At 40.2% G+C, this 20,473-nt stretch overlaps 1 protein-coding gene and 1 long non-coding RNA gene across 2 annotated transcripts in view; one reads left to right on the forward strand and one right to left on the reverse strand.

Annotated features, from left to right (window-relative positions):
* Positions 1-20,473, reverse strand: part of KAT6B (lysine acetyltransferase 6B) — a 192,626-nt gene that overhangs the window by 116,978 nt on the left and 55,175 nt on the right. The gene's annotated exons all lie outside the window — the stretch shown is intronic.
* LOC144243585 (uncharacterized) overlaps positions 15,320-20,473 on the forward strand; it is a 28,639-nt gene continuing 23,485 nt past the window's right edge. Inside the window, exon 1 of the long non-coding RNA XR_013338686.1 lies at positions 15,320-15,522. This is a non-coding gene — a long non-coding RNA (uncharacterized LOC144243585). The remainder of the gene's footprint in view (positions 15,523-20,473) is intronic.

Here is a 20,473-nt window from a genome sequence, read left to right on the forward strand (position 1 = left end):
AATTATTCATGTCTAGTTCATCCCAAAAGCTGGTGGGAACCTGGGAATCTCTGCATCTCCCCACCCCCAGCACTCACAAACAGAGCAATCCCAGCCAGAAAAGGATTTGCCTATTAGCCACGCTATCTCCACCAAGACAGCAGCCTTATTAAATTACAACTGTTTGAACAAGGTCAAGCACTCAGAGTTTAATTCAAAGTGTTTCCAGGTATAATGCTGTCAGGTCAACTTAAACAAGCCAACAGAGGCTTGGAGCCTGATTAAATATTAAAACAGAATCTTTCACATCTGTTTTTACCCAAGGATGAAATTACTGTACATCACTTCAACCAGCTCATTAATACACTATACACACATCTTGCCTCAAAGGTTACAGGAATATCAATGCTTCAGAGGCCTGCAGTGAAACCTGCCCACACAGCCAGAAGTGAGGTCACCGTACACTTTACAGGACGTCAATATTTCCTTACAAAATGTGAGAGATAATCAGTTAGACATAGACACATTTTAAATTAAAGGATGAAAACCTCCATGAAGTTAAGCCAGTTGCTTTTGATCTGAACCTTTTAATCATTCATTCAGTTGGCTTTGATAGGTAACTTGATAGCACATGTTGAGCAAAAATTTTGATTCAACAGTAATTATTTTATAAAATGGAGGGTTGTCACTTCCAAATAGATGACCGTAGTGACTATATTTTTTAACTTACAAAAGCACAAATATAAAAGGCACATATAAATATTTTAAAGCACAAACATTTGGGTCACTCAGAGTATAAACTTCTGTGGTACATTAGGTAAAATAGTAGTTGGAAGACCTACTACTTTAAAAACTACTATGGGGGCATCTGGGTGGCTCAGTCGGTTAAACGTCCAGCTTTGGCTCAGGTCATGATCTCTCAATTCATGGGTTCAAGCCCCGCGTCGGGTTCTGTGCTGACAGCTAGCTCAGAGCCTGGAGCCTGTTTCAGATTCTGTATCTCCCTCTCTCTCTCTCTGACCCTCCCCTGCTCATGCAGTCTCTCTCTCTCTCAGAAATTTTTTTTTTAATTTAATTAATTAATTAAAAACTACTATGACAGGGAATGACACCAGACAAACAGACTTAGAATTGCTTAAGAGTACTTTCAGTGTCCCCCATACCTGACAGGTTTGTGTCATGGGTAACAATTTGTGGCTAGGGGACAGGTATGTGTCCCCTATAACTAAACCCAGTGAACAATTTAAAAACTGCAGTACTGTCTATGCCATAGATTTTAAGAGCTATAAGTTATGGTTGCTATGCACATTTCCTATCTTCTTCCCTTCTATTGCTATATTTCCCTTCTGGGGAGTGACACTTCCATTCCTGGTCCTGGAGAGGTGTCACTCACAGTGCCCTCACCCTCCTACCCACATAGATAGACACCCCCCTAAACCATAGTCCCCAGGCCTCTGGGGATGGTGACTGCTCTAATAGTTGGGCACATGCCTCAGGCAGGCTGTTTCAATATGCACGCAGGGATAGAAAAGTCTTTGGGGGCTGGAATTGCTCACCTGGCAGGACGTATGGGCAGCCATTTTCCCATCCCCAAGAAGAGAGCCAAAATGCAAAATGTGTGTACAGAGGGAGCAGAGCTCAAGATGCAGAGAAACAGCCCTGACCACATCCTCTGTACAACAGGAGCCAATTGAGCCTAGTCCACCTCCACTTTCTGTTTTGAATATTAGATGTCTCTAGGTAATAATTAACATTGCTATTCTGACCCAAGGCACAGTTAAAACACATGCTTGCTCTAGGAAATCCTACTGATCTCTCTCAAGTTCTACAGAACTTCAGCTTCTACAACATTACCTAGAGATTTTTATCTTGCACTGCTTTCTTACTGTTTCATATGTGTAACTGATTTAAAAGTGTAAATTTCGGGGCGCCTGGGTGGCTTAGTCGGTTAAGCCTCCGACTTTCGCTTAGGTCATGATCTCACGGTTCGTGGGTTCGAGCCCCGCGTCCGGCTCTGTGCTGACTGCCAGCTCAGAGCCTGGAGCCCATTTCAGAGTCTTTGTCTCCCTCTCTCTCTGACTCTCCCCTGCTCACGCTGTCTCTCTCTCTCTCTCCTAGAAATAAATAAAAATTAAAAAAAAAAAAAGTTTAAATTTCTTGTTGCTGTATATTAAAAAGAATATAAAGGGGGCTCAGTCAGTTAAGCATCCAGCTTTGGCTCAGGTCATGATCTCGCAGTTTGTGGGTTCAAGCCCCACGTCAGGCTCTGTGCTGACACCTCAAAGCGCGGAGCCTGCTTTAGATTCTGTGTCTCCTTCTCTTTCTGCCCCTCCCCTGCTTGCACTTTGTCTCTATCAAAAATAAACATTTAGGGGTGCCTGGGTGGCTTAGTTGGTTAAGCGTCTGACTTTCGCTTAGGTCATGATCTCGCGGTTCGTGGGTTCGAGCCCCGCGTCGGGCTCTGTGCTGACTGCCAGCTCAGAGCCTGGAGCCTGTTTCAGAGTCTGGGACTCTCTCTCTCTCTGACCCTCCCCTGCTCACACGGTCTCTCTCTCTCTCCCCTAGAAATAAATAAAAATATTTAAAAAAAAAAATAAAAAAATAAACACTTAAAAAGTTAAAAAAAATAAAAGAATACGAAGGCTGCCTAAACATAAGGTATTAAATAATGTATTTAGTTCAATATAGACTAGAATAAGGATGATAAAATTCTAGCTGTGTAATAACTGACCAAAAATAAAGACACTGGTATTTATGTATTACTTGTGAAATCTGTTTCACTACAATACTGCCAAACCTCATACATTCAGGTTTCTTTTCAAGAAAACAGATGATCACTCTTCAGGAGTAGAGATCAACTTCACACCCAAAGAAGTGGTTATAGCGCATAGGTCCCTAGCATTAAAACCTCTACAATCCAACATGAAGCTAAGGAAAAATTATTCAAGAGCCATTTGTTGGATTCTCGGATTTTTAAAATCCACTTAGAATGGTGATATATTGTCTAATTTAAGGAATAATTTGGGAGATGAAAAATCAACGGTTCGTTTTCTCCCCGAAGGTATAATTACATTGGAAAATGAAGGTGACTATTAGTAGAGAATTGTTTTTTGCTTCTCTTTTCTGCCACAGCACATTAAATAGCATTTCAGTGGAAAGACCATGGGATGTGAAGCCAGGAGACCCAAGCAGGAAGTTTTGCTCTACCACTGACTAACCATGTAAAGATAAGATAGACAATGCGCCAATTTCTCTTGACCCTGTTTTCTTAGCTTCACAAGAGTAATACTCACCTTATCCACTATACAAGTGGGCAGAAGACCCACTTTGATGAAATCCACTGACATTTCAACACCTAAAAGCAATACACATGGGCGCCTGGGTGGCTCAGTTGCTTAAGCATCTCACTCTTGATTTCCGCTCAGATCATGATCTCACAGTTCATGTGAGATCAAGCCCCACGTCAGGTTCTGCGCTGAGAGCATAGAGCCTGCTTGGGATGCTCGCGCTCTCTCTCTCTCTCTCTCTGTCTCTCTCTCTCTGTCCCTCCCCCGCTTGCACACGCCCTGTTGCTCTCTCAAAATGAATAAAATATTTTTTAAAAAATAAAAGCAATATACAACTAGAAATTGCCATCTAGAAAAAATAAAGTAGTTAGCATCATGTGTTATGATCCGAATCCTGTTCAAATTTTATAAATGAGAAAAAGAAGCTCAAAGAAATTAATCCTAATTGTACAAAGTCCTAGGGCCAGTACAAGAGACAGGTCCATTTATGGCCTACCTAGTTCCCCATCAAAGCCCTGCCTCCAGTGACAGCAAAACAAGGCTTATGAGGGTCTAAATTCTAGGTCACTTTGCCTGGTTTACAAATACATTTCACATGGGCTGAAAAGATAAAAGTTCTATAATAGGTACTTCAGTATTGTCTGTTTTTATTAAACAAACATACAGTTTATTATTGACAAAGAAAAGGTCCAGTAAATATACATAAGGGCCTATGGTGATTTGTAGAATAAAAAAAATTTTAATGTCTATGCTAGGCTTGGTATGTTTAAAAAGTTAATTTAACACAGCAAAAATATCTGCAACGGAATTCTAGTTAACTTCCTATCGAATTTTCAAGTACTAAGAAACAGAATAGTTCATAAATTTTCAATTTTTGGAGTCAAAAAAGCAACATAGATTCCTACTTTTAGGTTCATAGTGTTCATTTACTGAAAGTGAACTGTGAATACATTTAAAATTTTAATAAGATGTATTTTTTATAGAAAAGCTGACATTTCCTGACTAGTGATTTAAATCATGACGCAAGTTGAAATCATTTAAAAATCAAGTCCATCTCAGATGAAGCTCACTACATCTTTTATATTCTGCAGGATGCAAGCAACATGCCTTGTTACAAGGTCACAGAAAAACTAAAGTCTCCATGCCTTACTGGACATCCCCTGCCCACAAGGCCTAATGGAAGTTAAAGGAACTAATCAACCTAATGGACCAAGGGGAAGAGCTACATATGCCTCCACAGCAGGGAGGGGCGCTGAAAAACAATGGCTACTAGATGTGGGCCACAACTCTGTGCACTGCTCTAGGTATACAATCTGATTATTTCTGGGACAGACATTTCATGTCATGTTAAGGTGAGGAGAATGGGAGGAAGAGGGGCTCCCAGGGATGATGTGTGCCAGAGTGTGTTGTCTGTGCCTGGGCTTGTTTCAAGGGTGGAGAAGGATGCAGGGACACCAGGTTAGGTGGTGGAATTATAATAAAAGCATTTGAATACTTAGGGGAAAAGGCTTTTTGAAATCCTAAACCATTAGAGTTAAGCACCAAGTTAATAAAATACAAAGTAATTTGTTTAACAGAACTCCAATACAGTAAAATCTTATACCACACACAAATTCATACTTGAACGATATAATCAAGCAGAGTAAACCATACTAAATGTAAAGTCAATAAATTCTCTTTTGATTGTTCAGCCCCACCACAACCACCAGAGAAGACCATAAGGAATTTAACAGAAGGAAATTAATCACCATAATACTTTAGTTCAATACTGAGCTACAGTGAAATAATTTGGGCATTAGTACAGTTTATTTGAAATAAGATTTAAAGCAGCACATTTAAATGAAGCAGAATTCATTAAGCAACCTCTCAAAAGGATCATTTCCTCTAATTATTGCTTTTATAACAGAAGACAAAAGCAACTCAGTGTAAGTTCATAAAATCCACAATTAGCTGCCAAAATCTTACCAGATAAAATTAGAAGAGAAAGAATATTTAGAAGCACAATTGGTAAAAAGTTCTGTTGTTTTTTTAAAAAAGGCATTTGCCCTTTCTTTCTACCCATAATCATTAAAAGTAGAGATATATCACATGCCAGATATTGTGGCAGATCCTCAGGAATGAAGGAAAAATAAGAGAAGACCAAGCTGGATGCTCCAGAAGCTAATAGTGCTGGGGTGGAAGGGAGGAGGGTTATAAAGATCCTCATACTACCTCCAGACAAGTGTGAGCTCCATCTATGGGGAGAAGGAAGCTGTATCTGACTGGCTGAGTGGTTGAACCATGTCCTTTTTTTTTTTTTTTTTTCCATTTATTTATTTTGAGAAAGAGACAGTTTGAGTGGAGGAGGGACAGAGAGAGAGAGAGAAAGAGAGACAGAGAGAGAGAGAGAGAAAGAGAGAAAGAGAGACAGAGAGAGAGAGAGAGAGAGAATGAATCCAAGCAGGCTCCACCCTGCCGGCTGCAGAGCCCATTGTGGGGCTCGAACCCACAAACTGTGAGATCATGACCTGACCAGAAACCAAGAGTCAGATGCTCAACTGATTAAGCCACCCAGGCTCCCCTTAAGCCATGTCTTACCGGAGAATGAGTCTGAAAAACAAGGTAAAACAGGGGAAGGAAGGCATTCCATAGTCCAAATAAAAGAAACAGTAGTACATAAAAGGGTACCAAGGATGAAACAGAGTATTTTAGGGAATCTTTGGACAGAGGAGTGGGGGATAATGAGGCATGAAGATGGGGTGCACAAAGCTGGAGAGACTGATGGGAACAGGATTATGGAAGAGTGTTTCAGTCAAACGACAAAATTAGTTCAAGCTTTATGCCTTACTCAACAGGGCTTGCTGGGAAGATACTTAAGACCTGATCAAAATCTGTCCTATTATCTCTTAAACTTTTCAGTATTCCAAAGTATTTAATAATTATAGTGTTTTAACTGCTATATATATATATACACGATTGAATATATGAGTAAATATATCATTAATATATTTACTATTATATTAAATGTTATATATAAATATATAACCATATACATATGATTTTTATATATATACATATATATATAATTAAGACAAAATGAAAAGGCAACTTATGAAATGGAAGAAAGTATTTTCAAACCATGTATCTGATAAGGGTTAATATCCAGAATATATAAAGAACTGCTACAACACAACAACCAAACAATAGGATTTTTAAAATGGGCAAAAGACTTGAAAATGGCCAGCCTGCACCAGTAACTCAACATCACTAATCATAATAGTAATGCAAACCAAAACCACAAAATTACAAGAAAATTAGTGAGGATGTGGAGAAATCCGAACCCTCATGCACTATTGGTGGGAATGTAATTTCCTGTAGCCATTATGGAAAACAATATAGAGGCTTCTCAAACAATTAAAAATAGAATCGCCATATGATCCAGCAATCCTACTTCTGGGAATATATCCAAAAGAAATGAAAACAGTATCCTAAAGAGGTATTTGCAACATGTTCATTGCAGCATTATTCACAATAGCCAAGAGGTGGAAGCAACCCAAATGTCCACAAACAGATGAATGAGCAAAGAAACTATCATATATACACACATTGGAATATTACTCAGCCTTAAAAGAAGAAGGAAATCCTGTCATATGCTACAATATGGATAAACCTGGGGGATATTATGTTAACTGAAATAAGTCAGTCACAAAAAAACCATGATTCCACTTATATGAACTACAGTAAAACCTTGGATTGCAGGTAACCTGCTCTGCAACTGTTCCCCCAGATGAACATACATTTCTAATAAATTTTAATTTGATAAACAAGCAATGTCTTGCAATACAAGTACATGACGCCAAATGTCACATGATCACAACTGAGCCAAAAGTTCGTTCTCTCTCTCTTTCTCTCTCTCTCTCTCTCTCTGGGATTGTGGGTGATCATCTCCCATGCTAAGATGCTCAGTCCCAGGCCTCGGTGTTTGGCAGAAATCAGTGATTTTTCAGAACACTGGAAGGTGCCCACAACCGGCACTAGTGTATGTTTTCTCACTTCAAAGCACCTATGGACAGCTCTTTGCTTTTTCATACTAGATAGAGTAAGCTCAGGAATGCTTTGCTTCATTCTAGACCAGGCTGCCTGCAGATATAGACCCCTTCCTCTGTTGCCTTATTGCCAGTTACAATAGATACACTGTTTGACAAGTTTAATACTGTACTGTAGTCAACATCCATGCGAGCACATACAATGGCCCCTATGCAGAAGATGATTCCACTGAGCCAAGAGATAGCAGTGATTCCATTAGTGATAGTGGAAGTTGTCCCACACAATAACCCTCCTCTCTCTTTTCTCCCTCACACCAGCCATGAAGGTTTTCAAAGGTAAGGGCAGGTTAATTCATTATTATTTTATATATTATAGTTTTTTATTATTTTGTATATTACAGTATTGTAATCATTTTTATATGAATCTTTGGGGGTTGTGGAATGAATCATCTGAGTTTCCATTACTTCTTATGGGGAAATTCACTTTGCTATACAAGTGCTTTGGATTACAAGCATGTTTCTGGAATGAAGTATGCTCGCAAACCAAGGCTTTACTGTATCAATGGTAAGCAAACTCTTAGAAAGTAGAATAGTAAGGGGCACCTGGCTGGCTCAGTTGGTAGAGCATGCAACTTTTAATCTCAGGATTATGAGCTCAAGCCCCACATTTGGTGTCTCTACACTTAAATCTCTTTACGTAAATAAAATATTAAGTAAAAATATTTAGAGGTGCCTGGGTGGCTCAGTTGATTAAGTGTCTGGCTTCGGCTCATGTCATGATATCACAGTTCAGGAGTTCCAGTCCGCACTATCAGTGCAGAGCCTGCCTGGGATTCTCTCTCTCTTGGCCTCTCTCTCTCTGTCCCTCCCCCACTTGTGCTCTCTCCCAAAATAAAAAAATAAACTTAAAAAAATTTTTTTTAAGTAGAATGGTAGTTAAGGGTTTGGAGGAGGGTTGGGGGGAGAAGAAATTAGTGTTTAATGGGTACCAAGTTTCAGTTTTATAAGATGAAAAAATTAGAGATCTGTTACACAACAATGCACACATTATACTATATGTTTTTTTTAATATACTGTAGTATATGTTTTATACTTTAAAAATCAATAGGATGGGAAATTTTATGTTACCTTTTTCACCACAATAAAACCAACCAACCAATAACAAAAACAAAAAATTATAACTAAAGGTTACAAAGTTCCAGGCTAATTCATAAGGAGTTACTAATGCCAATATGGGAACACAACATGTATCAGCTGTATAGTGAGGTACCAAATGTACAGTGTTCTGCTTACAGTGAAGTTTCAACGTTCTCTGATAACACAGTAATTACTAGTAAGCTGTATGCCTGAAATCTGCAGGGCACAAGATAAATGAAACTGTACAGATTTATAAATGACAGCTCAAGTCTACTGATGCTGAGATTCTTGATTGTTCCATCCCAGAAGGTGTTTTCGGGGTTTAGTAACCTAGAACTACTGAGTGGTGGCTAGAGTTTAAAAAAGAAACCATGACCTTAAATGAATATAGACAAACTTTCAGGTATTATTAAAGAGTCCAATCTAGTCTAAATCAAAACTAATTCCATCCAATGTGCAGCCAGTATGGACAGAGCAGGAATCAGAGAGTGACAGGAGGCAAGTGTGAAGAAAAGGAAACAGAGAAGTCTATCCACTGGTCTGTGGTCCCCTGGCCTGTAAAACAGCGGCCAGTTGCAGGAGTTCAAATGCAGGCAATGAGGGGCCTTGGCTCACCTCTCCCCACCTCCTCTCAGCTCCTGTCCCTGTAGTTCACCCACAGCTTCTTTCTGCTGGGGTCCTACACAGCTGGCCCGGCAGGCTGTTTTTGTACCAGGGAAAGTCTTTCAAGATGATTCACAGCTGCCCTCCAGGCAGACCTCCTGGCCAGCAGGAAATGTCAAGCATTTGCTGTCCCCTCTCCACACACTAACCCCCCACCCTCCAGGGTAGCTCCAGCCACAAGGCTGTTTTCAGTCTCTCTGCTCACAGACATCTCCAAACTCCAGGAGAGACACACCACAGTCTTCACAATTCCATTCTAATCCTATCCATATTAGCTTGGGCCTCTCTCAAATGACTGGGGGGAGGATAGAGAGAGGGAACTCTCTACTCCTTGGAGTTCTCTGCCTGGAATCCATTTTTAGCCTTCCTGACAGAGCCTGGGTTATAGGGTGGAGGGCATAATAGTTGTTAAGCCCATTTGGCCACCTCTTGACAAACCGACAATGGATGATTCTAGAATCTCTCTTCAGACAATGTGCATACTTACCACCTACTGGCAACAGCTTTGGGGCTTGGGTCAAAATTTTATACAACAGGAAAACTCCCATTTAACCTACTGTAATACATCTGTATAGAAACAGGAGAGAAAAACCCTAAGGACTCCATCAAACTGAGGTACTCTGTTATCAGGTGCCCAATGTACCTCCATGAAGCCTAAAATCCCTCAGAGGACAATCTGAAATTCAACTCTAGTCAAATAACAGCACAAACAAGCACAGAAGAAGATATCAACACTAGGGAACACAAACTGTTGACTGCCAGGCCATGTCACATGCAAAAGCTTAAACTGTGTCACCCAATGCTGGAAAGTTCTGATGACGTGCACAAAGGTGCTTAGAGGTATCGGTGTAAAATATACAAAAGTAGAGACTCAGCCCACCTGAGTTAATACTGATGTGTGCAACTAAGACTATGCAGGAAGGAAATCTTGGTAATTTTACTAATAACTCCGCCACTACTAACTGTCCCTGCATATTAGAACTTTCTCTACAGATTCAAACTCCAGGGTAAGAGCAGTCAGAGGGCTGAGCCTAAGTAGTGAACCCATGCCATAACTCCTAGGAGGCAAGAACAGGAAATCCTCATTTTGATGAGGGAGTGTGGGGCAAGTTGAGGGCAAAGAACAGGCTAACAGCACCTCCCCCCGTCCAGGTGGGGTATGTGTAATATTCCTCAGACACTCCTGGCTGCCCAAGAATAGGGGAAAGGAAAGAAAGCAGATGGCTGACTGATAGAGATAACAGTCATGCAGGACAGGAGTCTCCTTCAGTTTACGGATAACTTAGTAAACTAAACTGCAAGAAAAAGGTAATCTTATCTCCAGAAACCTATAGACTCCGTTTCTTGGAGCCCGAATATTATCCTCATCAAGATGTAAATGGGTTTAAGTGCTAATGTGGGAAACACAGGCAAATGAAAAATTTAATTCCTTACTGCCTACAGCCCACTGACAAGTTCCTGAAACAGGCAGTGACCTTCCTCTAGGAGTTCAGCTGCCTCAATGATGACTTTGCTAGGGGCAAAAGGGGATCTTGGCTTAACGTTATTCTGACCCTCCAGGATCCTCTGAGTCTCCTTAAACACATAAAAATTCCTTTACAAGCCTCCTTTATCTTTAACCCCCAATTATATGTTGGTAATTATACTGTAAGCATATGGCCCCTGATACACATCTGTAGGGTCTCATGACTGAGGTTTTACTAAACAGTAATAAATGGTGTTTTTCTAACAACAGCTAGTCCCTCAAGGTCCTGGAAAACTTGCTTCCAAAATTCCTTCAAGACTTACACTGTCCCTAACCCCCTCCCAACCTGAAGGTATATAACCAGCCCCTCTTCACAACTTCAGTGCAGCTCTTTATCCCCACGGGTTCTGTCCCCGTGCTTTAATAAAATCACCTTTTTGCACCAAAGATGTCTTCAAGAATTCTTCCTTGGGCATCAACTCCGAACCCAACCATCACCCCAAACTCCCATCAATTTGACCTACACCGGCTTCCAAGCAGAAGGTAAACCGTACCACGGCCCACCACTGTGCAACCTATAGTGGACATCTTTAAGAACTCAGAACATAAGTCAAAACAAAACAATACTGGCAATGATAAGCAATGTTATTTCTGGCAGTCCACATTACATGCCAATATCACTTTGTCTAAAAAATAATTTATAAAAGCCTATTACTACCACAGTCTGCCATCATCAGTCAGAGTTAACAAAAAAAATGAAAGCTCCCAGAAGGGCTAAGATCATTAATGCAATCCTGATAACAAAGACGTCGTGAGATTATTTAATTTTTTATGTCATATCATATTAATTGTCATGTTTAAATCTGTAAATTGTTGCTTGTTTAAAAATCCATTTGCTAAAATAATAAATAATGCATGTTGTGACATACTAGTGAAATCATTATTTTTTTAAAGCATCACAGGCACAGATGAGTAAGCATTTCAGTGCAACTACTCATACCATTCAGGGAAAAACAAGAGGATCTGATTAAGTTACATCATGGCAAAAAAAGCAAGAGTTGCTACAGTATTTCCCTACTGCAAACTGACCTTCTACATTTCAGATTCCTAAGGTCAGCTCAGCTCAGCAAGGCACCTGGGGAGCCAAAGCCAGAGTCCAGAAAGGAGGATCCCTATCCAACACAGCATTTGAAGTAGTAGCATCAGCTAACATGGAGGCTGAGCTGGCAATGGAAAGGTGGCCAGGTTTAAAAGAAAGGCTGTAAGGAATTACCAGGACAAGATTTTCCAGATCATGGTATAGCAAAGGGAATATGGATCACAGCTTTCCTTAAACAATGTTCATCCATTTTTATCTCTCACTAACTTTACTCTGTACATCTTTCATGTTCAATTTCACCTCTTCACGCAGGAGGTCGTTCTTTACTTTCATTAGATAGGGGTAAGCACTAGCATCTCCTTTGAAAGTGAAGTTGTTATTTGCAAATGCTGGCAGGCAGAGAGAAAAACCAAAGTTGACAGCACATGCAAAAAACTCCTATGTTCGATATACTTTTAACATAAGATTTAAACCTATATCATAAACCCTTAGAAAATAAACTTGAAGTGACTGAATTAAATAAAAGTTAAACCAGTGATGTTACAAAATACCTGGTAACCCAAAGATTAAATGTAAAACATGAGCCTACTGATTCAAGGTCAAGCTCCTAAACCTGACATTCTTAGCTCTCTGTGGTCTGGTCAGAATCTACTTTTTAAAATCTTACTTCCTACTGATTCCCTTATTATATACATGTCCTATATGCCCGTTTGTGTGCCTGTATCAAGTAAACTATAATGCACACACAGTTCCTCATTATCTCCATTGAGCCTCTGTTCACAGTGGTGAGCCCTCCTTCCTTTCCTTTGCATCCTTCCTTAATAATCCAAATTCTACTACCCCAACTGACACCTTGGCCCAGAAGTCTTTCTGGATTTTCCAGGGACTGCTCTCTCTTTCCTCTGGCTCCCACAGCTCGGGCTATCCTCTTACAATAAACTACACTCTGAATCTTTTTAATAGTCATCTTTGTTTACAGTGTCACTACTAAACTCTCAGTATGCATCTTCACAACGCAGCTCTCACTTATGGCGAGACACCCGCACGATGCCCTGTTTACATACAAGGATCCCAGGGTCCAGCCTCCAAGGCAGAGCACACCTAATCTCTCACCTATGGCAGGTCATCTCCTACCTGCCTTGTTAAATGCCTTAAGAAAGGGTTAGTTCACTACCCAGACAATCCACTCTCCTTTCAATGTCATTGGTAATGTTCCTTGGTTTGACCTATCTTCTGTCTCACCATACAATTTCCTCATCCAAACAGTGAATGGGATACCACCGACTGGGTTTGCCAGAGGGAAACCCCAATATGTAGATGGGTAACACTGCAGTAATTACCCCTGGCTAACCAGGCACCACCTTGAAACCTTCAACTTCTTCACACAGACAGTAAGGGTTAAGATGAAGCAACTGGTCCTGGGCTCTACAGTCTTGATCCCCTTCTTCTTGGACCTCAGCACACAATTCCCCCTCATTGAATCTTACAGCTACTTAACTTCTTAATGGAGCTGAACAATCTCTTAGCTGTCTGGACCTTAAAGTTCTCAAATGAAGCTCAGTATCAAGTATAATAGCAGAGGTAGAGAGAGATGGCTCAGAGAAGGGAATTCATTTCCCTTGTTAAAAAAATTTTTTTCAAATAATACAGATGATACCGATGAAGTCCAGTCTACTGACATCTCCTCAATCCCATCTCAGTCCTTCCGAAGAGTCTTTTATCAATGCATTTACATATCATCTGCCATTAAATCTAACCTTATCATTTAGAATATACATTATGCTTCATCAAGAAAGAAAAAAAAGTTTAACTATTAAACCATGCCACCGCTTGTTAGATATACTGATTATAGAAATGTTAATAGTTGAAACACATGTTTTAGAATCCATGAAAAACATGGATTGAACCGATTTTATATAGAGATTTCATATGCACAACACATACAGAATCTATAAAATACAATGCATATAGGAATATATCTAGTTTTGTGGCGCCTGGGTGGCTTAGTCGGTTAAGCGTCCGACTTTCGCTTGGGTCATGATCTCGCGGTTCGTGGGTTCGAGCCCCGCGTCGGGCTCTGTGCTGACTGCCAGCTCAGAGCCTGGAGTCTGTTTCAGAGTCTGTGACTCCCTCTCTCTCTGACCTTCCCCTGCTCGCGCTGTCTCTCTCTCTCCTAGAAATGAATAAAACATTAAAAAAAAAAAAAGGGGAATATAACTTAGTTTTGCAGAGGTTTTCTTTACATGAATGTGGTATTTCTATAATTTATTTTTCTCAGTAAAAATATATCAGGGAGAGTTTCCCACAGCTGCCTAGCGATCTACCACATTTTTTTAGGTGCTGCATAATATTCCCTATGCTGGCTATACCACCAGGCATTTTATTATTCTATATGTTAACTATTACTAACAATGATGGGATGAGAGTGTGCACATGTATATTTTGCTAGACAGAGAATTACTGAATCAAAGATACCTGACCTTATTTACATACAGTGACAAGCTGCCCTCCCAAAAAGGTCTGAACAAATACATTCACCATTTATAAGTGATACCCATTTTTCTCCACTGTTGCCAAAACAGATTATTCATCTTTTAAATTTCTGCCAATCTGTTGGAAGAAAATCACATCTCATTGTTTTGCGGAAGGCTCCTTATATTCCCTGTATTGATCCCTTGCCTATTACACATAGCCTATTTTCTCCCAGTGTCCCATTTGTCTTTTACTTATATTTGCACTTTTGTCTTTAGTGATACAGACATTCCAAATCTTTAAATAGTCAAATTTACCAATCTTTTCTCATCTCTACTCAGGATTACTTACTTTTAGAAATATTTTCTTCTAACAGTTAACCCATTCTTTGCAAACTCTGTTGATGTTCTGGCCTGACAGCGCTGGGAGGGAGATGCGGTACACTCTCACAATCCACACACTGGAAAATTTCTACAACTGTCCTCAGCCCACCTCTGAAAGGGGCAGGTGCCAGTCAGTCAGTCAGTGCTCTGCCAGCCTGTGGGCACTATTTCAGGGAGTACTAGCCAGTTCCCTTCCTTAATGTCTGAAGCAGAAGCCTAACCCATTCCAGGCTATGTATGTGCCAACCTAGCCAGGCTGACATCATGGCCCAAGGCCAGACACCAAGGACCAAGCACACAGAGAGGCAAACATCCCACTATCCATGGCTGAGATCCTGAGCCAGGAGTGTCTGGACACTCGTGTGAAGACTGTTAACCCATCTCTCCATTCTCTCTTAGTCTCAGATATAACAGACTGCCTGCAGAACTGTATCCCTAACCTGGCAAAAACAAACCGCAGAGCATTGGGTAACTCTGCTGATTCGATCCTGACAGGCCCAGCTGCCAAGACACAGTCCACATGACACAAGTCCCCTGTCCCACGGAGCCGAAGGGAAAAGGCGGGCTCTTCTCCTTCTACATCTGCACCATGAGATCAGATCAGTAATTCCTCTGTGTCCAGCTCACCACTGTTTACACAGTCTCCCTTTCTTAATCTATAACCTACGGCTCCAGCCTGTCTGAGATTCACCCTTCAGGCCCTCATGACTCACCCAACTGCCAGGAAGGGGACCCAGGACAGTTGGGTTCCGAGTTCCCTGACTCCCAGCAGTATTCACTGAGCACCGGTTAGTGGCTCAGTGGGAAGACACAGGGTTCTAGACAGGTCATAGTCTGGTGGGAACACACACCCCTCTGCTGCAAGTTCATGATTTATTTAGCTAAAAACACAGAACTTAGTGAGCAAATAAAATAAGGTGGCTGTTCAAGTAGGAGAAGATATAGCCTGTTTTTCTGTGGCTTTTCTTTTGCCCTTGGGTTTCCAACTAAGAGCACAGCCAAGTGAATTCAGGTAAGGTCTTGCCAGCTGGGAGAAAAAAAAAAAAAGCTGGATTCTTACTGTGACTTTTAAAAATCTGGCTTGTTTAATAATCTCTGTATTTCTGTTTAAGGGAATATTAATCTCCATTAGACGCTCCTGGTAGTTGAGCCAAACTCAGCATTATCAAGAATTCCTCTCCACCTAGGTAAGGGTGAGCATGGGTGGGGAAGGGTCCACGTCCAATGTCCCTGTTCCCAGTATTCCAGAGTCCTGGGAAAGTCCATCTCCCATAAGTGGGGAAGACACGAAGGGCCTGCTCCAACGCATCTGGAACTCAGCAGGATTTCTCGCACACCTGAAGAAATCCCAATCCTACCTCAACCCTCTCTCAACCAAAATTAATCTTGCATGTCAGAGTTTATACAAAACACTATGTCCCCAGATATAAACAGTTCCTCTTCGTACTGTGACAGCCCCAGCCCTCCCACAAAGCACTGAAGCCAAATCCTGATGATAATACCCCACGTGCCATCCTGTGCTCAAGGACAGAGCTCACCCTTTGGGCTATCAAAGCCTCTTGAGGAAAACTCAAACAGAAAGCTCCTTGAAGGGACCAGCTAAGTTCCACTCACCTCTGGCCTCCATATTTAGTATGCTTCTTTAGACACAGGAAATATTTTCTAAGTATTTGTTCAATTAATTATATTAGAATTCTTTTTAGAATGAATGAAAGTTCACTTCTAATATATGTAAGTCTGATAAGCTCACATCTCCATTAAAGAAGTCTCTCCTTGTGGCTAAAATCAACACTCTCCATTATCTTTTATTTAAAAAAATTTTTTTAATGTTTATTTACTTTTGAGAGAGAGAGACAGAGTGAGAGTGGGGGAGGGGCAGGGAGAGAGTGAGACACAGAACTGAAGCAGGCTCCAGGCTCTGAGCTGTTAGCACACAGCCTAACGCAGGGCTCGAACCCACGAACTGTGAAATCCTGACCTGAGCCGAAGTCAGACACTTAACCAACTGAGCCACCCAGGCGCCCCATCATCCTCCATTATCAATTTCAAATTTAACCTGCCTCAACTTCCCAACCAAAAATAAGAAACTTGAAAGCCCAGGATGTCATTATACGAAATGGAAATTTTCCATATGCTCTAGATCTGTGCTACCTACCTAATATGGGTAACCAACTAACCACATGCAACTAAATTCTAATTTTATTTTATTTTTTAATATTTATTTATTTTGAGAGAGAGAGAGAGTAGGAAAGGGGCAGAGAGAAACTCCCAAGTAGGCTCTGCCCTGTTAGCAGAGAGCCCAACACGGGGCTCAGTCTCACAACTGTGAGATCATGACTTGAGAGGGAATCAAAGAGTCAGACACTTAACTGACTGAGCCACCCATGCACCCCTTAAATTCTAATTTTAAAGAAAATTTGAAATTTAATTCCTCAGTCTCACTAACGACATTTTAAGCGCCCAAGAGCCACATGTGGCTATCTTACTGAGCAGTGTAGACATTGAAGATTTCTGTCATCTCTGCTCTAGATGCATTATAAATCTTAGAAACCTAAAGAACTCTTAGCATGCAGCCAGTATCAGATCATCAAAGTGCCATAATTAAATTTAAAAATACACTGCTCCTTTAATTAAAACAACAGAAGGAAACACTCTCACTGATGAGTAGAGCTTTTATAATAATAGATTTGTCTCATCACAATGAAAAATTTAAATGCAGCAGAATTCTCATCTTTCTCTGGTTGCCAAAAGTAATATGCTATATAGAGGGTAACACGTACTTGGAGTCACATGAATCCTTTCTTTGGACAGATAACATTTCTAGTTAATGGTCATTTAAGAGGCTAATTTGTATATAACCCTTAATGTCCTAGGTTGAGTAGAGAATGCAAACATCCAGGAAATTTTCAACCCAGGGATTTCAAAATGTATGCATACAAACCCAAAACATCCAAGTCCTCTAAGAAATCTGAAGCTAGGAGCAAGGTTGCCACGAGTATGTTAAGAAACTATGTGAATGAAAACAAAACCTCTATCTGGGGCATCCCCCGTCCCACTCCTCACTAAATGCCAACATTCCTTAAAAGATTAGACACACATATAGGGGAGTTAAAGATAGAGGATCTTCAATTTCTTTTACAGACTTCTAGGACATTAAGACTTCAAGTTAAAAGTCCCAGGCAGCAAAGTTACAGCATACTGCAATGAAAAAGTTCCCCTCTCCCTAGAATGAAGCAATGAAAGGGATAATAAGTGCACAATGAAAAATAAATCAAAACCCGGGTGGATAACGATATACAGAAGGGGAAGCCTGGGGGTAAAAACCAAGATACCTTATCCAGGAATGTCAAGGTATAAAACAGTGCGTTAGGAGTCTGGATTTGACACATTTTTGTAAGATTTGTGATGTTCTCATTTGGTTGTCCATGACACTGTCTAATAACTGAGCTTAAATTGGTGAGGGTCATTCACTAGTTCTCACAGAGATGTGCTCTACCGTAAGGACACCTCTAGCAAGTCACAAACAACTCCAATTCGTTTTCAGCTCAGGTTTATGCTGGATCCTAAGGCCTATGACATCCTACTAATATAAAGGTCAAAGGAAATATATCCCTCAAACACTGCCAGAAGAGCAGCTAGAGTTATTAGGGGTGACCAACAATTGGGAGTTTAGTGATGTCAACTTTTAAATTTCATCTCATCCTTTCCCCTTCACACTACCTCACAGTCCTCAAACGGTGATCATCCTTTTATACCTGACTCCAGTGTCCTTGAACAGCTATTTATCATCATTAAATCAAACTGTATTTTCCCCTCTGGGAACACACATGTTGTGTGACAAGACAGGAAATCCTTAGACCATGATGGGTAGAACCATATTAGACTCACATACTGACCTTGAATTTACTGGAAAACTTTAAGTGGTAAAAATTTCATCAAGGTAAGAGAAGAACAAATGAGAAACATTTTCCCCTTCCACTTTACACATTCATTATTTCAATTCTGCTGCCAATTGTTTGTAATCTTTTTATAAACTCTCAGGAACTCAAGAGAAAACAGTTCATGAGTCACTCTCCTAATTGCATATAAATGATGAGAAATATGTTACCATATGCACATTATCATTCGTTGAAAATTTTATTTAGCTGTTTTTAATGAAAACCCCTGACCATCAAAAGGATATTTTAAACATGTTAAAGATTCTAGTACTGATTTCTTAAAATTCAAAAGAAAGTATGCAGACCAAAAAAGTATTAATATATCAACCTTCAAAGGAGGTTTCAAGGTCTACAATATTAAAAAAACAAAATGTTAAAAGGCTTAAAATATTAAAAACAAAGTATTTTAACTAGAATTTATCAGATTTACTAAAAAAAATTCTTTACTGAGACATTAGAGAAGAAATTAACTTTTTAAACGAAGACAGTTTTTTAAAGTAAGCAATCTTACAAAATGTTTATCTAACAGAATCCAGGCATACTGCTATAGCATCTCTACTGACATACCTAAAAAACCACAAATTACTACGAAATAGGTCTGGAAACGTGTGGCCCACGTAGAAAAGGTCTTTAACAAAGAAAGAATTCTTTCTAAATTACGTCAGGACTCACGGGGTGGAACAACTGGTTATAGATGCACAACATTAGTCACATACTAAGTAATATCTCACTAATAAGAGAATATGTCTGAATAGCACACTTCCTTCCCCCCAACACACAAACAAAACCTCATCATCAGAGGCTAGAATTGAGAGGCACAGGGACGAGTTCCAAGATATCAGATAAGAAGATGTCTACAGAATAAAATTATCGTTAAATATTAACTAAAAGTCAAACATGCAAGAAAATATAAAATATGCATCACACAGTTTTAGAATGAGGTGAAGAAAAAGAGGCAGTGAGCCAGATTCCTATTTCTACTAGTAAGAGAAGAAATAAGAGGAATCTGTTCAAACAGGGAAGGGAGGAGAGCAGAGGAAATCTTGAAGAAGGGGCAGAGCTCAGGGTTCTAAATGAAGTGAAGAGGAGGAGGATCCGGATTCCTGCAGCCCTGGCAGATACATCCAGCCCAGATCTCAGCTCCAGGCAGAGGGGTAAAGGAGGAGGTGGGGGGGAAATTCTCTCTGATCCTCTTCTCCCAATCATGTCACCCACCAAGGGTCTACATTAAGACTGCTTTCTTTTTTTTTTTTTTTTTTAATGTTTATTTTTGAAAGAGAGAGACTGAATGCAAGCAGGGGAGGAGCAGAGAGAGAGGGAGACACAGAATCTGAAGCAGGTTCCAGGCTCTAAGCTGCCAACACAGAGCCCAACATGGAGCTTGAACCCATGAACCGTAAGATCATGACCTGAACCAAAGTCAGATGCTTAACCGACTGAGCCACCCAGATGCCCCATTAAGACTGCTTTCAAGGTCAACCTCAGCACGAAGCTTGGTGTCAGGAGAGCCTCTGATGTCTAATACTCCACCCCTACATGTGTGCTAGCTAGTATGTGCCTGCAACAGAGTTTAACACATATACCCTGCCTGAGATAACATACAATTCTTTTCAGGATAATCCGTCAATTACTAAAAATTATTACAGAATTAATCCCAGGCTGCTGTGATCAGAGGCCCCCTAGAGTTGGGTACCATTGCAGCCCTAAGACATCTGGTCAAAATCTCATATGCACTAGGCAAATCCATGACGTTCTTCTTCCAATATGTTCCACTGATTCAATATCACTTCTTTCTCATTGTGAATTATTATTTAATAGTTTAGTCATTATTTTCAATAACTCATAATTAAGTTACTATCTTATATTATTTAATTTTGTTAGAATTAAATTATTAAGCTGCTTTTCAGTCTTTGTAAGCCTGCCTAGTCAAGGTGGCTCCATCCTCAAGAAAAGATACATTTGCCAAATNGAAACCATTGTTGCACTATATGCTAACTAACTTGGATATAAATTTAAAAACTAATC

The sequence above is a fragment of the Crocuta crocuta genome, unplaced genomic scaffold, assembly GCF_008692635.1.
Source record: "Crocuta crocuta isolate KB4526 unplaced genomic scaffold, BGI_CrCroc_1.0 scaffold167, whole genome shotgun sequence".
In the NCBI taxonomy this organism is placed as follows: domain Eukaryota; kingdom Metazoa; phylum Chordata; class Mammalia; order Carnivora; family Hyaenidae; genus Crocuta; species Crocuta crocuta.